General features: G+C 39.9%; 1 long non-coding RNA gene and 1 other non-coding gene across 2 annotated transcripts; one reads left to right on the top strand and one right to left on the bottom strand.

Annotated features, from left to right (window-relative positions):
* The first annotated feature begins 1,803 nt into the window (after positions 1–1,803).
* LOC111268303 (uncharacterized) lies at positions 1,804–3,079 on the top strand. The gene is made up of 3 exons (XR_002685145.2): positions 1,804–1,926; positions 2,168–2,294; positions 2,824–3,079. It is a non-coding gene; the product is annotated as an uncharacterized LOC111268303 (long non-coding RNA).
* Positions 3,080–10,565: 7,486 nt separating this feature from the next.
* TRNAI-UAU (transfer RNA isoleucine (anticodon UAU)) lies at positions 10,566–10,657 on the bottom strand. Its single transcript is given in 2 exon segments — positions 10,566–10,601; positions 10,620–10,657. It is a non-coding gene; the product is annotated as a tRNA-Ile (tRNA).
* Between the last annotated feature and the right edge of the window lie 2,033 nt (positions 10,658–12,690).

The raw sequence follows: 12,690 nt of genomic DNA on the forward strand, positions 1-12,690 counted from the left end.
ACAGTCAACGTCTTGAATCGTTCGAATCAGGGTGCCTACAACCTCACTATCTGGCGCCTTGTTCTTTCTCACCCCCGTTTATGACATCGATCCCATCGAAACTGTCTCAGCGGCGGGTTCACCTCAGCCGGCGTTCAGTTCTATTCAGTTGGCGATCGCAGCCGGCTTGAGGACCTTGGAAATTCCTTTTCGATACCGTTCATTCGTCTTAGCTATCGAAAAAAAAACTGGTTGTCGCCGTTTCTAGATGAAATCTTCGGCAAAAATGAGGCCTTGTCGGAATCTACTGACACCGCAGTTCGTCACCATTTCTGGGCTAAATTGGGCTAATTTTAGCTATCATATGCGTCCCACCTGCCGGTTACCTCTCGTCTACCTATCGGGCAACTAAAATAGTATGAATTTACTCTTCTCTGACAACTGTGACGTTTTCTTTAATTTTTAACCGATTGCTTTCACTAGTTTGCCTTTTCAAGGAGACGCGCACTGCTGCATACAAACCTGCACATCGCGTTCATTTAGACACCGACCACTGACCCTTCTATCAAAAATAAACCTCCTTATCACTATCGCACTCTCGCATCACGCACGTTAGTAATAGTTACTGCTCGTTCTTTGTTTCGCTGATATCTTTATGAGCGGCAGCGGCAGCGGCAGCGGCGGCGGCGGCCTGAACAGCAGGAATAGACGAAAAAACTTCAGAAGCTGCAGCAGTAACGGAGTGTTCATCGGTCTGGGCAATCGCACCATGTTCTCTCTATCAGTGTCTCGTCATTCAGCTCGCTTAGTGCTCGTTCGTCTTTGTCACCGTTTGAGCTATTATCCAATATGGAGCGGCTTCAGGCGATTGTGTTGATTACGTCAGTAGCTGCGTCTGCGTAGGACTAATACGCTGCCGATCGTGATTGGTGATGAAGGTTCCGAAGGTTCTTCGTTTGGCCATCTTGTGACGGCTGTGCCGTTGACGGTAGCTCGTTCGCTTTTTCCTTCGTGTTGAGTTAATGTCTGAGTAACAATCGCTGTGGGCTTTTACGACTTATCGAAACAACGACCATAGATAAACAAGCATACACACTTGAATGGGCCATTCCCAAGAGGATATATGGATTGAAGACGGGTAGCTTCGCATGTATCTCCAATGGTGTTATGAACACCACACCGCCATAACCTGTTACTGACCAGGGTAGTACGCCAATAGACAACAACAGCAGACAGTCACTGTTCGGAGCCACTATTGGCCATTAGCAACCAGTACACCCAGGAGATTTCGGTAGATCCTCGACTAACGACGCGTCGCTCCCTACGGGCGACAACGAACAGCAGTGACATCGGCAACGCCAACGGCAATTGCCTGTCCAGTGGGATTGGACTGTTTGATTATATGGGTACAATTGGCTAGAGAACGTCCGTGAGAGGATCGATATTCAATTGTCAATCGTTCCATGACAGGAGGCTATCGTCGCCATTCTTCTCCGCCTGCGTTGCCGACGAAACTTAAATTGCCTGTATATATATATATATATATATATATATATATATATATATACAAAAAAAAAAAATATATATATATATATATAAAGTTGAATCTGTGGTCGCTACGACAATAAGATGGTGGCTTCGGTACGTCACTGGCATGTATCATATAAATTTGTTTCTCCTATCGATCGACTAACCGTCTACCTGCTGATCCAGCCGGCTGATCAGAAGCCAACCGAAAGCAGGAGAAGTATATTCGCTTCTATCGTCGCTAGACGATGGAGGGTTGGTGTCCCGACCGTGTAGAAAATGTGACAATCGATGGCGGCAAGCGCGATCGCGCCGCTTCAGCTGGAGTACCTGGAATCGGCCTCAGTGAGACGAACGTCAAGTAAACTGAAACTACGCATGAGAAAAACAAGGGGAACTGCAGTACAAGCAATAGAAAAAGTCAGTTCAACATTGAAGGCATTTGAGGGTGATATCCAGTGGACACATCCACTCCTGTTGGTCCGCTGTCTCGCCCACAGCCAGAGCAGATCGGCATCGTGGGTCGTTCTTTGTTTTGTTTATTTGTCCGTATTTCGTTCCGGCATGTTGATTCCACTTTTAGTATGGCATTGTCTGTACAGCTATGTTAGCCGATGACTCATAGTAAAATTTTTCTAACTACAGCCATATTCATTGATAGGTGTAAGGATTCGATGAGGGATCAGTTAATTACGTTGTGGCACTTGTTGCCAGGCAAGAACATCGCGCAAACGCCTTTGAAAATTCGTTGGAGTGCAAAGACTGAAGTTGGTCGGTTGTTACAACAGGTAATTCGGCCATGTAATCCAAAGCTGAGATAGTCAGGTTGAAATTAGGTTTATATCTTTATTTTACTAAGCACGTAAGAAACTGTGTGCGGTACATTAATAGATAAATATGGATCTATATAAGACTTGGCTGGAGGAGATAAATATAATCCAACGATTTAACTGTGCAGAACTTTGCACAGATAAAGTTGAATGATATGTATTATATTTTATATAGAAACAGGCATGAAACATAGGCAGGTTTTACTCAAGTAGATTTAGGTGCTACGAACATTTGTTGAACTCTAGCAAATCTTTCAGCAAAAGAACAACAGGTTATATAGTACCATTACAGTTTAGCCCCTACACGTTCCAAGACCACTGCACAAATTTACGTGTGCAACATAGCAGTTCTTAGACGAGAAATTTTCAAGTTAGCTAGCCTAGGTTCTTAAAGTGATGTAACTTTTAACCTGTAATTGAAAGCACGCGCCTGCCAATCCGCTTTGATCATCGAAAGTCACGCTCTACCTGTGATTCGTGTCTCCAGGATCTCTACACTAGAGCTGACGGGTCTTACAATTTGTCGGGCAAACTACCCTTCCTTGAAGCGGTAGACGACGTGGCAGCCTGGGCTGTAGCTCCGGTGTGCCTTTCTTAACGCTTATATCATATCATAAGGTACGTTTCCTATTCGTAGCTAATAGTAAACCGCTACACTGGACTTGAAATATTTAAATTGGAATTTGTTTTACTGACGTATTTGTCACAAATCGCATCGAAACGGTCCTTTGAGTCTTCCTGGGTGTATAAGCTAAGCGTTATTTTATTATCATTCTGGAGAAAACAATGAGATGCTTGTGTAGTAATAGAGCATTATGTAAACTACGGAACATAAACATATTCGTAATAGGTGACAATCAGTTCCACCAAATAATAAACTGAAGTAGTTTTTCCATGACATTTTGATCTGTAGTGGAACACTGAGAGTACACATAATTAAGTAATATTATCAAGAGAAGCTGTTCCTGCTTGAACCTCTAAGAGAACGACTGAGTCGACTGAAACAGACAATTAGAATGCGTTTAGTAAAGTAAAAGTCGAATGTCGCTCAGGATTTAAGCTAGAATTTCCATTTACCTTAGCCCAATGTTTCTATTATATTACTCGAAGTTAGCAAAAGCCTGGTGTAAACCCGATCGAGTGACCAAAGCGTCACTGGTTCTATGTGTTTGATCTCGCTGTTGCCAAAGTCGCTGATGAGGGCACATAACCTGCTTTAGGCGCATGCTATTGCTACGCCTAATGAATAATTTATGAACATGTCTTTTATAATCAACTGAGGTAAAAAAAATCATGATTGATGAATTAGGAAATCGATTTCAATGTATTCGTCGCTGTCGTAACGCTAACCTTTACCTTAACGTCCAAGCTGTCTTCTTATCTGTATACTTCAAAGGGTCGTATTGTGTACATACTATTAGCATATACAAGTTGGAGGAAAACAAAACTCCCAGTTGTACACTGGGATGCTTGCTCACGGCGTTCTTTAAGGAGCTTCCGATGGCACTCTCGTATTAGTGGCTCGCCTTCGCTGACGCTAGCAACATCTTGATGACGCTGCTATTTCTTTCAATTAATTAAGATAAACGCTTGTATAATTGACACGCATACGCATTCTTCGAACAATTAAGCTTGAATGGTCGACAGTGTGCCGCGCTGGAGCAGACGACATGTGCATTGCCTTCAGCGTTTTATCGTTAAAATTTTACCACCATATCACAATAAATGCCGTATATATACACCTAGTAGAAATATGTTCCCAGAAAGGCTGTTCTTTTAGCATGTATAGTTATGCAATATAACTGCTTTGAAACTTTTCGTCAGTTTTGCGCGCATCGAAGTTTTTCTTACGCGATAGATGCTAATTTTTCGAACAGTTTTTTTCGGCAATCTTGTGCATTATCAGAACAGTTCGTCTACGGAATAAACACTGCTCCAGAGAAAAGTAATCTAAAAATATACGTCTAGAGGTACAGATGACACACTCATATACCTCAATCCATGATATAAAGTTAACAGAAGTCGTCCTATAGTGTGAAAAAAAAATCAAATTTTTGCCTATTTATAATCAAATATATAAATCGACTGTTGATACTGGAAGATTACTTACTTTCTAAGTTTTGAGTTTTCTTCAAATTTAAAGTCTTTCTAGCCGAATATATCAATGTAAACTTCCTAGACTTTTTGTCTTTCTTAGCTATTCGCATTAAGTGGTCTACGTTATAATATTCATGCTGTCTCAATTTCTGCATTGACGTCACAGGCCCTTCTGCGCATCGCAAGAGTTCACAAAGGTACAGTGAAATGAAAGGCACTTGCACGTCGTATCCGATACGGATGCATGAACCATACGCGTGTCCATAATAAAAAACGAAAAAATAATATGCTTCAATTGTTCTGATTGTTTTTTACTAAGAGGGCCGTTTACAGATTTGGTGTTCAGTAGAGGCTGATACCTTCAATAGTACAATCAACTTCGATGTTTAACTGTGTGCGCCCGACAACAAAAGGCGGCCATTCGAGCAAGTTTAGGCTGTTCGGCTCAATGGAAGGAAGCTGCTGTACGATCTGTTTTCGATTCAAGTCCAGACTGCGTGGAGATAATTTGCGTATTTCCCAATTTTCGGAAACTGCGAAGGATCATATTGAGATATTCGAAACAATTTTACATTATAAATTCCTCTAATTGAATATAATCTTACTTATAAATTTAACATTAACAATTTAGTTTAAAGAAGAGAAAACGGAGAAGCTCATATTTTAAATCGCTGATGACAATTCAGAGGCTCGCAGATGTTACCCCTTACCAAACCAGAAAGTCAACTATTCAGCAGAACCCGCTTGAAGCTATTATGTTAGCAAAGCAAAGCTACATAAAGTACTTCCTGGACTTTAGCGTACGAAAGAGTTTTCTATTATCCATCGTCGAACAGTCTTTCCTTGAGCCTAACTTCGTATGGCCCAGTCGTGCTTATTCTCCCTAACAGAATTGAGTAGAATAGAATTTCATTCTTGAACAGCTTGTTAGACCTCGATTGCTTCACGAAGCTCATTAAGGAAGGAGAACTGAGAAAGGAGGAAATCCCTTAGCAGATGGCATAGCAGCAGCTGCAGAAGCGCCGCGACGATCTAGGCTGCATATTACAATGTACGGAATCGAACATGCCTACATAACGTTTTGACATCAGTACCAGATTACAGAATACTACACGACCTCGACAAACTGTGTGGAAACAGATAGTTGTCTGCAAAATTTAACGCTACAGAAAAACAACCAGAAACAAATTATGCCATTATTCGTGTTGGCTGGAAGAAAAGGCACGAGTTTAACGACTCTCGGTTCGTACTATTCATAATTGTTCTTCGACGGTGCTCGCGCTCAACATTATCTTTGCCGCAGGTTTTGGAGTTAAAGATCAACAAGGATAACAAACAATGCATTCTAATGAAAATAGATTGACACGACTACAGATCCGCGGATTTTCAAGATCGTCGACACAAAAAGCATGTGTATATGTCTACAACTTGAATGCATCCAATTGTATAGGATAGAGTACAGCAAAGTGGAATTAGGCCCGACCAACTGTTTACCTAAACAGAGCGTGAATCCAAAAGCTGAACAAGCGATGTAGAAGGTGCCGCTTCGATGAAATTCGGGTGAAATTGACAATCATTAATTATTTAACAAACATTAATTGCCAACCTTTCATAAGCCGTTAGTACCTTTTAAAACTTTTACTGGGTGTAATTTATTATACGCGTCCCCCCTAGATTGGCGCACCCGAAAAGCGAGACCTGGAATGACCCCGGGTTCAATGCGCGTGACTGTTTTTTTGGGGTCCTCATGTAAGCGCAGGCGGGCGACTACATTCGAGTTAGTGGGGGAATTTTTGTGTCCCCCTAACAATGAATGTAAGTGTGGTCCGTGCCCTCAGACTAGACTCGACGCCCTTTTAGTCAAAGCACAATCGAGAGAGAATTATGGAAAAGAGACATATAACTATTTTTGAACCTTAAATACGAAACAAAATCTTGGAGCGCACATGAAAACATAGGTCACCTGAAAGATAACCAATGTGCATCAATGGAATGGTTTTGGTTGATCTTCCTTTACCGTTCAGTGCCTGTCAAAGCAAAATGTCTCTTAGTTCAAGGCATTGCTTAATTTCTTATTACAATATGGTGTGGCTTGAAATTTCGGCAGTCACAGGACACTGGAAAAAAGGCTTCTCATTGTTTGGATCAACACCATATGGAATCGAGTTATTTGTATAAATTATTATGGCCGTAAAAAGCTGAAATAAATGACAAGCTATCGCACAAGCATGTCGAAATAGTTGAGCACGAGCAGAATGTCGAAACGAAGACGAATGTACAACAAACTGGTGTTTGGCTAAGGTATATCGTAATAATTATATTCTGTATACTAAATATGTGTATATATTGTACAGCTAAAAAGAGAACTGGCGTACCTACCTAAAGCAAAATCTCAATGTATTGGCTAAGTATGATCGCGTGAAATTTAGTATAGCATATGTTTGACTTCCGTGTATGAGAGCGCAAAGGCTAGTAAGCACACAGTATGCCACTATGTTTTAGGAGCACCAAGTGTAGACCATACCGCTGTAGCACCTACTCACAACCTCTCAAAGTAGCATACGGCAATTATTTATATACTTTTTTTTTAATATAAAATAATAACGGGAAGCTTCCTATATAATTAAAATAGATTTAGGAAAGTGACGAAATCGGCAAAATATCCCCTGAAAAGAGACAGTTTAGTTAGCTGATAAAGGGATTCTTCAGTACTGTTCACACTAAGGCTGAATTTACTTCTGCCCGAGCCTAACATAAATATAGCGCGCGGCTATGCCTATTCCTATTCGTGCATACCATTAGGCGTGATAAAGTGGATTAATCGTTCAAGTTTTTCTCTTCTGTTCCTGATCCAGGTTGAAAAATACGTTAAATCGTTCATTCCATCAAGGTTTTTTAAGTATTTCGGCTATGTGATTTTTTTGGACACTACTGTGGAGATTGTGAGATCCGCGCCTTCAGCCTTACAGCCACACAGCATCCATGTATGTATGTCTCCAGCAGTTGTAATTTCTGACTATGCAGACTCATTTGTTTATCAACAAGATTTTTGTAAATTTTTTTTTTTGGCACAGATTAAACTTAAAGTCGATCATCCCTCGACACAGAATTAACGTAAGATGTATGAAAAAGAAAGTCAACACAAACTAATTTATTTTAAAATGCTATTAGAAGTATGAATCTGTGGCATTAGCACTCAAAATAAATCGTAGAGAATATCGAACAGATCCAGTTACACGATATACACTGAATAGGATAAAGGACAGATTCGAAATGGGTGGAACTCTCGAGGATGTTCATAGACGACGTTCGGGAAGATCGAAAACATCAACGAACTTCACCAGTCTAGAAACGAAACCGAAGGGTCACAACGAAACATCTCAAAGAGGGAGAACATGCTTTCCGGAAAAGGGCGTGCTGGCCAAATTATACCGGTCACAAATTTGACGCAAAGTACAACTTCCTGATCACAATCCATTCCGTTTAGACGACCGCAATTGCCGCCACGGTAGTGTTGCTGGCGCTGAATCAGGAAGTCTAACGTGCTACGACGGTTGCAGATGGCTGATCCTAGTCAGTCATACTTGGCACGGGACGTATGAGCTCTACAAAAACGTCTTAAAGGATTTTTTTGCTTGCCCTAGGACCGTTGTAATCCGGTCGCTAAGATAATACTTTCTTAAGCCGAATACTTGACGTAAACTCGTTAACGAAGCAGAGAAAGTAGTACATGTACGTCTAACTCCGAACCGTCTGGGTTATGAAAGTTTCGAGCATATTATTGACAATTCGGGACAAAACAGCGTACTCTTTTTCGGAAGTGAAAAGGTGTTTGAACTTTCTGTCTATCTTTTCTAAAGAGCAATCCTTTCGTCGAAAGAGTACACTGCAGTCGCAAGGTAAATTCAGAACGGCTGCCAAGATGGCAGCTTTGTAATCTGTTGGCTTTCAAACAAACCTTTCTGGACGCACATGTTTCTAATTTACTTATATATATATATATATATATATATATATATATACAAAAATTGACTGTGTTTACTGAGAAGAACTATGTGGAATTCAAACTGCGTTCATTGTAGTATTCACATTGTGTTAATTGTGGTCATTCCACATTTCATCAAAGTTAAATTTCAGAACCATATCTGCCTGCTACACATAGTTTTAATTTCTTAGATTGGATCATACTGGCTCTCTCTTTACATGGGACATCTCAAAGTTGCAGTACACAGCGCAATGCTGCGGATCGTATGTTCGACTTCCTACTATTGGCGTGTTCTCCTTTACATCACAATATTGCCCCTTTGCTCCAGTACTAGCAGCACAAAACCCCAAATACTTCTGACTATGTCAAACGTTTTACAAAATAAGCAATATGTAAATATTTTCCTCTTGCCAAGAAATACGGCGCGCAATACGTGTTCGCGTATGCCTTTTCTGTATTCTGCACCTCATTAGTTTACTTTCTCTCCATTGAAACTGATTGCCATGCTGGAATGAGCGTTCATAAGTGACCCCTATATTTCACGTGCTTTACGGAAATTGCTATAGGTTATGCGCGGGAAGTTTAAATTCGCAAAAGTAGCGGCCACTATTGGCCAAATAGTGGCCCCAATACGGTTTCAAAAGCAAACGAAGCGAGAACGCGTTGTTGGCAATCAAACAATCAATTGTATTAGCTTGTTTAAATTTTGTCATTTAAATAAATTTTCCTTTTCGATTCCTCCACGAAAATTGGACAGTCATGAGTAGATTCGGGTAACACACCGTCACGAGATCTGAGCATTTCTTTTTTTGTTCGATATTCCATAGACTTTCAGTACATCACCATAATTTATTTACTTTCATTAGTTCTACCAGTCGTCGGTGATGACACTCTTGGCCCAGATAGCAGCGCTGTACCTTATGCTGTTGACTGTTTGCCTGCCTATGTCTGGTAGGTGATCTTCGCCTTTTCCTTCCCTGATAGCGTGCGTCATCTACCTTGATTTATCACGGTAATCTCCAAAAACGTGCTCGTGCATAGGAGGCTATACTCAACCTCCAATCAGCTAGTGATCAACATGGAAACGTACGGCAAAGTTTCGTTTTGGCAGACCACTCCAGACAACAGGGAATGTTGAGCTTCCGAAACCGTCGACCTAATGCCTTCGACGCCCGGATCCACGCTAAGCTCAGAGCTCTCATCGACTCGTTTGCCGCTCGTTGTCCACCATGTTTGTCTTTCAGCCTATTTTTCATGTAAATGCAAGGCAAACCTATTAATCGATAAATGTAAATTACTTCATTCTTCCAAGTAGTAAACGAAATTGACAATGACTAGATAGAGCCGTAAACTTGAGAGCTGTCATCGGCCGCCGCCATGTCAACCTGCACTCTGTCGCTTCCTTAATGTTTCTGTAATGTAACATCGTGCCTTCTTTCTCCTTTGTGTCTTGAAAATAAACAATGGAAATTATGAAATGGGACGCGAAAGGAGATAGTTCAGGGTTAAAGGGGAGTTTATGGTGAACGTAACGAAGCTTCATTTATTGAATTTTTTCTTATTTTTTTTGCATTTTTACAGACATTTTTTTTATCATTAGAATGTATTTATTTTCGAACGCGTTCTTCAATATAGTATATTACTTTCGTGTGATATTTTGGTGTTGTAGGTCGAATTTTATACATTGCTGGAAAGACAGTAAGCAGTAAAGGGTTGTAACATTAATATCAGCTGTCTCGATATAGTAGCGACTTTTTTTTATAATAATTCACTCTATTCACACAAGGTCTTCACCTTTATTCATATAATATGCTTACGGTCCATTGCAAACTCGTGTTAACGGATTGGGCTTGAATATCTTCATGTGTGTCCGAATATCTCATTAAATACGTAAATGTAACTCGATTAATGCTAGTCAATAGCAGTTATACGATATAATAATAATAATAACAATAATAGTTATACGATAATATCCATTCGTCGATCTAGTGTTAGCGATCTGGCTCATATATTCAATCATACACTCTATTTAACTTAACAATCGTTCAAGGCAAAAAATAGTGACAATTTACTGCAACTCTATATGAGACTTGATTTATCATTTAAAAAAAATAGATAAAAACGGTTGGAGTCCAGTAAAAAAACAGTTCCCCAGGTGAGACTCGAACTCACAACCTCAGCATTGCTCACGGCGACTGCCACATAAGTACCGTGCGCTAACCAATTGCGCCACTGGGGACACGGCCGCGTGGAAGCAATCTAAGCGGCCTTATCGATGATTTCTGTTGGCGCAATATTTGAATCGAAGTAAAAGCGTTCAGAACCTGTGGATATCAGACAAGTGTTTGTTTTCGACAATCAACAACTATTATTTCCATTCGTTTTTTTTTTTTTTTTTTATATTACTATTCTGATAGTTTCGGCATATTGAAAAATTGATTTCAGAAAACAGTTACCGAAGAGGTGGAAAGATAGGAACTTCAAAATTCAAAATAACTTTCGCTATGTCCTCCATTGTTGATTTTTGCGCCGTCGTATAAATACGGCAAGGTACACTCAATAATTTAGAGGCTTCACTTTAGTTGATTGAAACGCTTGTGCGAGAAAAATGAGATGGCACCCGCAATATATTAAGCGCCGTCTCCGAAGATTCCGGCTTTTTTCTGGGCCGTGCGTATCGTAGTTGTGTACTTATTTTGCGAGCTAGTAAAGGAAATTTGATAGCAAAGGCTTACGAACCTTGTGCACCAGTTGCTATAATGAAGAGGTCATACTTTTTCGGAGAAAGAACTGCCACTTGAATTCTCCTAGGATCTCATCAGGTATCCGGTAACTCTGCACCTGAGAAGTAGACTACGATACACTATACTATAGAACTGCACAGTTAGAATTTCAAGGGACAAGGCCAACACATCTGAAGGTGATGACGCCAGAAATAGGGCGGTCTAATTGATGCATAAAATAAAGGTATCTAGGCATCGTAACGTGACCAATGTGTTGTTTTGACTTTATGCTATTTTCGATTTGTGAACAAGTTCCATTCGTAAATGTATATACATTTACACCCGGTACTTAAGCCGTTAGGCAGCGCTTCAGGCGGTTCAAAGAAGTTAACTAATTCATTTATATATATTTTATCTAAACTTTCGACTCAGTTTCCAATCCCGTACTGTCAAGAAGGATAATCAAAATATATATTCAATGTTGTACTCTGATCGCAAGGACGACAGACAACTGAATAAATATTTGTTCCGATAAATATAAATATTTGTGTCCGAACTGACCAATTTTTATAATTTCGTATCTAGGACATTTACAGTCGGCCCGAAAGACGAAGTCTCCAGTTTTCTCAAAAAGAAAAATAGGCTAACAGTCTTCTTAATTAGAATCAATGTTTTTTGTAACGATAAACCTCCGTGTTACAACAATAAGCAAAATGGGGAGCAACTATTTTGATATGTCCATCACTCTAAAACAAGGAAAATTGTTCATGCTTAATGTACAACCAATGATCTTAGTAGCTTCTTACACACCTGAAGCTCTATGGATGTATTCTATGCTGAATCACATTTATATCATAAGATAAGAAATATATAAAAACGTACACATGTTTATCTACCATAAATGATTTCTCTGATTTTTATTTTTTGTAGCCAGATCCCGATCTCAATTTTTCTATGTTGTTTTTCCTATTTTTTTTCTTTCGTTGTTTCCAGAGGAGGCGCTTATAGCACGTCCGAACTCGAAAGCGACCTACGGCTTCACAGTATGTAACTATATATGTCTACTATATTTATAGAATTATGCCTTACAGCAATATCTCGCCGAAGAAGCCGAAGGTATCAACTTAATATCCTATGGTCAATCTCGGAAAGCAAGTGGGATAATTTATTTACGCCGGATAGTTCTAAGCAAGAGACAGGCAGATTAAGCTAGCGGCTGAGTGGCAACTGTTCTCAATTTCGCCAGGTAAGTTAGCTTTTTATTGCGCGACCGTCGTATCAGATGGACGCCCTGACAATTCAGCTTTTCCAGTTATTTTAATTGCAGCTATTTTCTTCCACGCACGAGTCTAACTATTCCTTCCAGATGCTGCGAATCAGATAGTGCATTTCGCAGGCGTTTTCTACGTTAAATGCAATTATGAAGTATGACATTAGCTAAAAACAAATAATGTTTTTATAGAAACGTTACGAACTCCCCCTTGTAAATATTGCTTATTTTTATTTCCTATATTTTTAAAGGGAACTGTTATTTTGTCGATATATTGAC

This window comes from Varroa jacobsoni, unplaced genomic scaffold (assembly GCF_002532875.2).
Source record: "Varroa jacobsoni isolate VJ856 unplaced genomic scaffold, vjacob_1.0 scaffold_1274, whole genome shotgun sequence".
NCBI classification, from domain to species: Eukaryota; Metazoa; Arthropoda; class Arachnida; order Mesostigmata; family Varroidae; genus Varroa; species Varroa jacobsoni.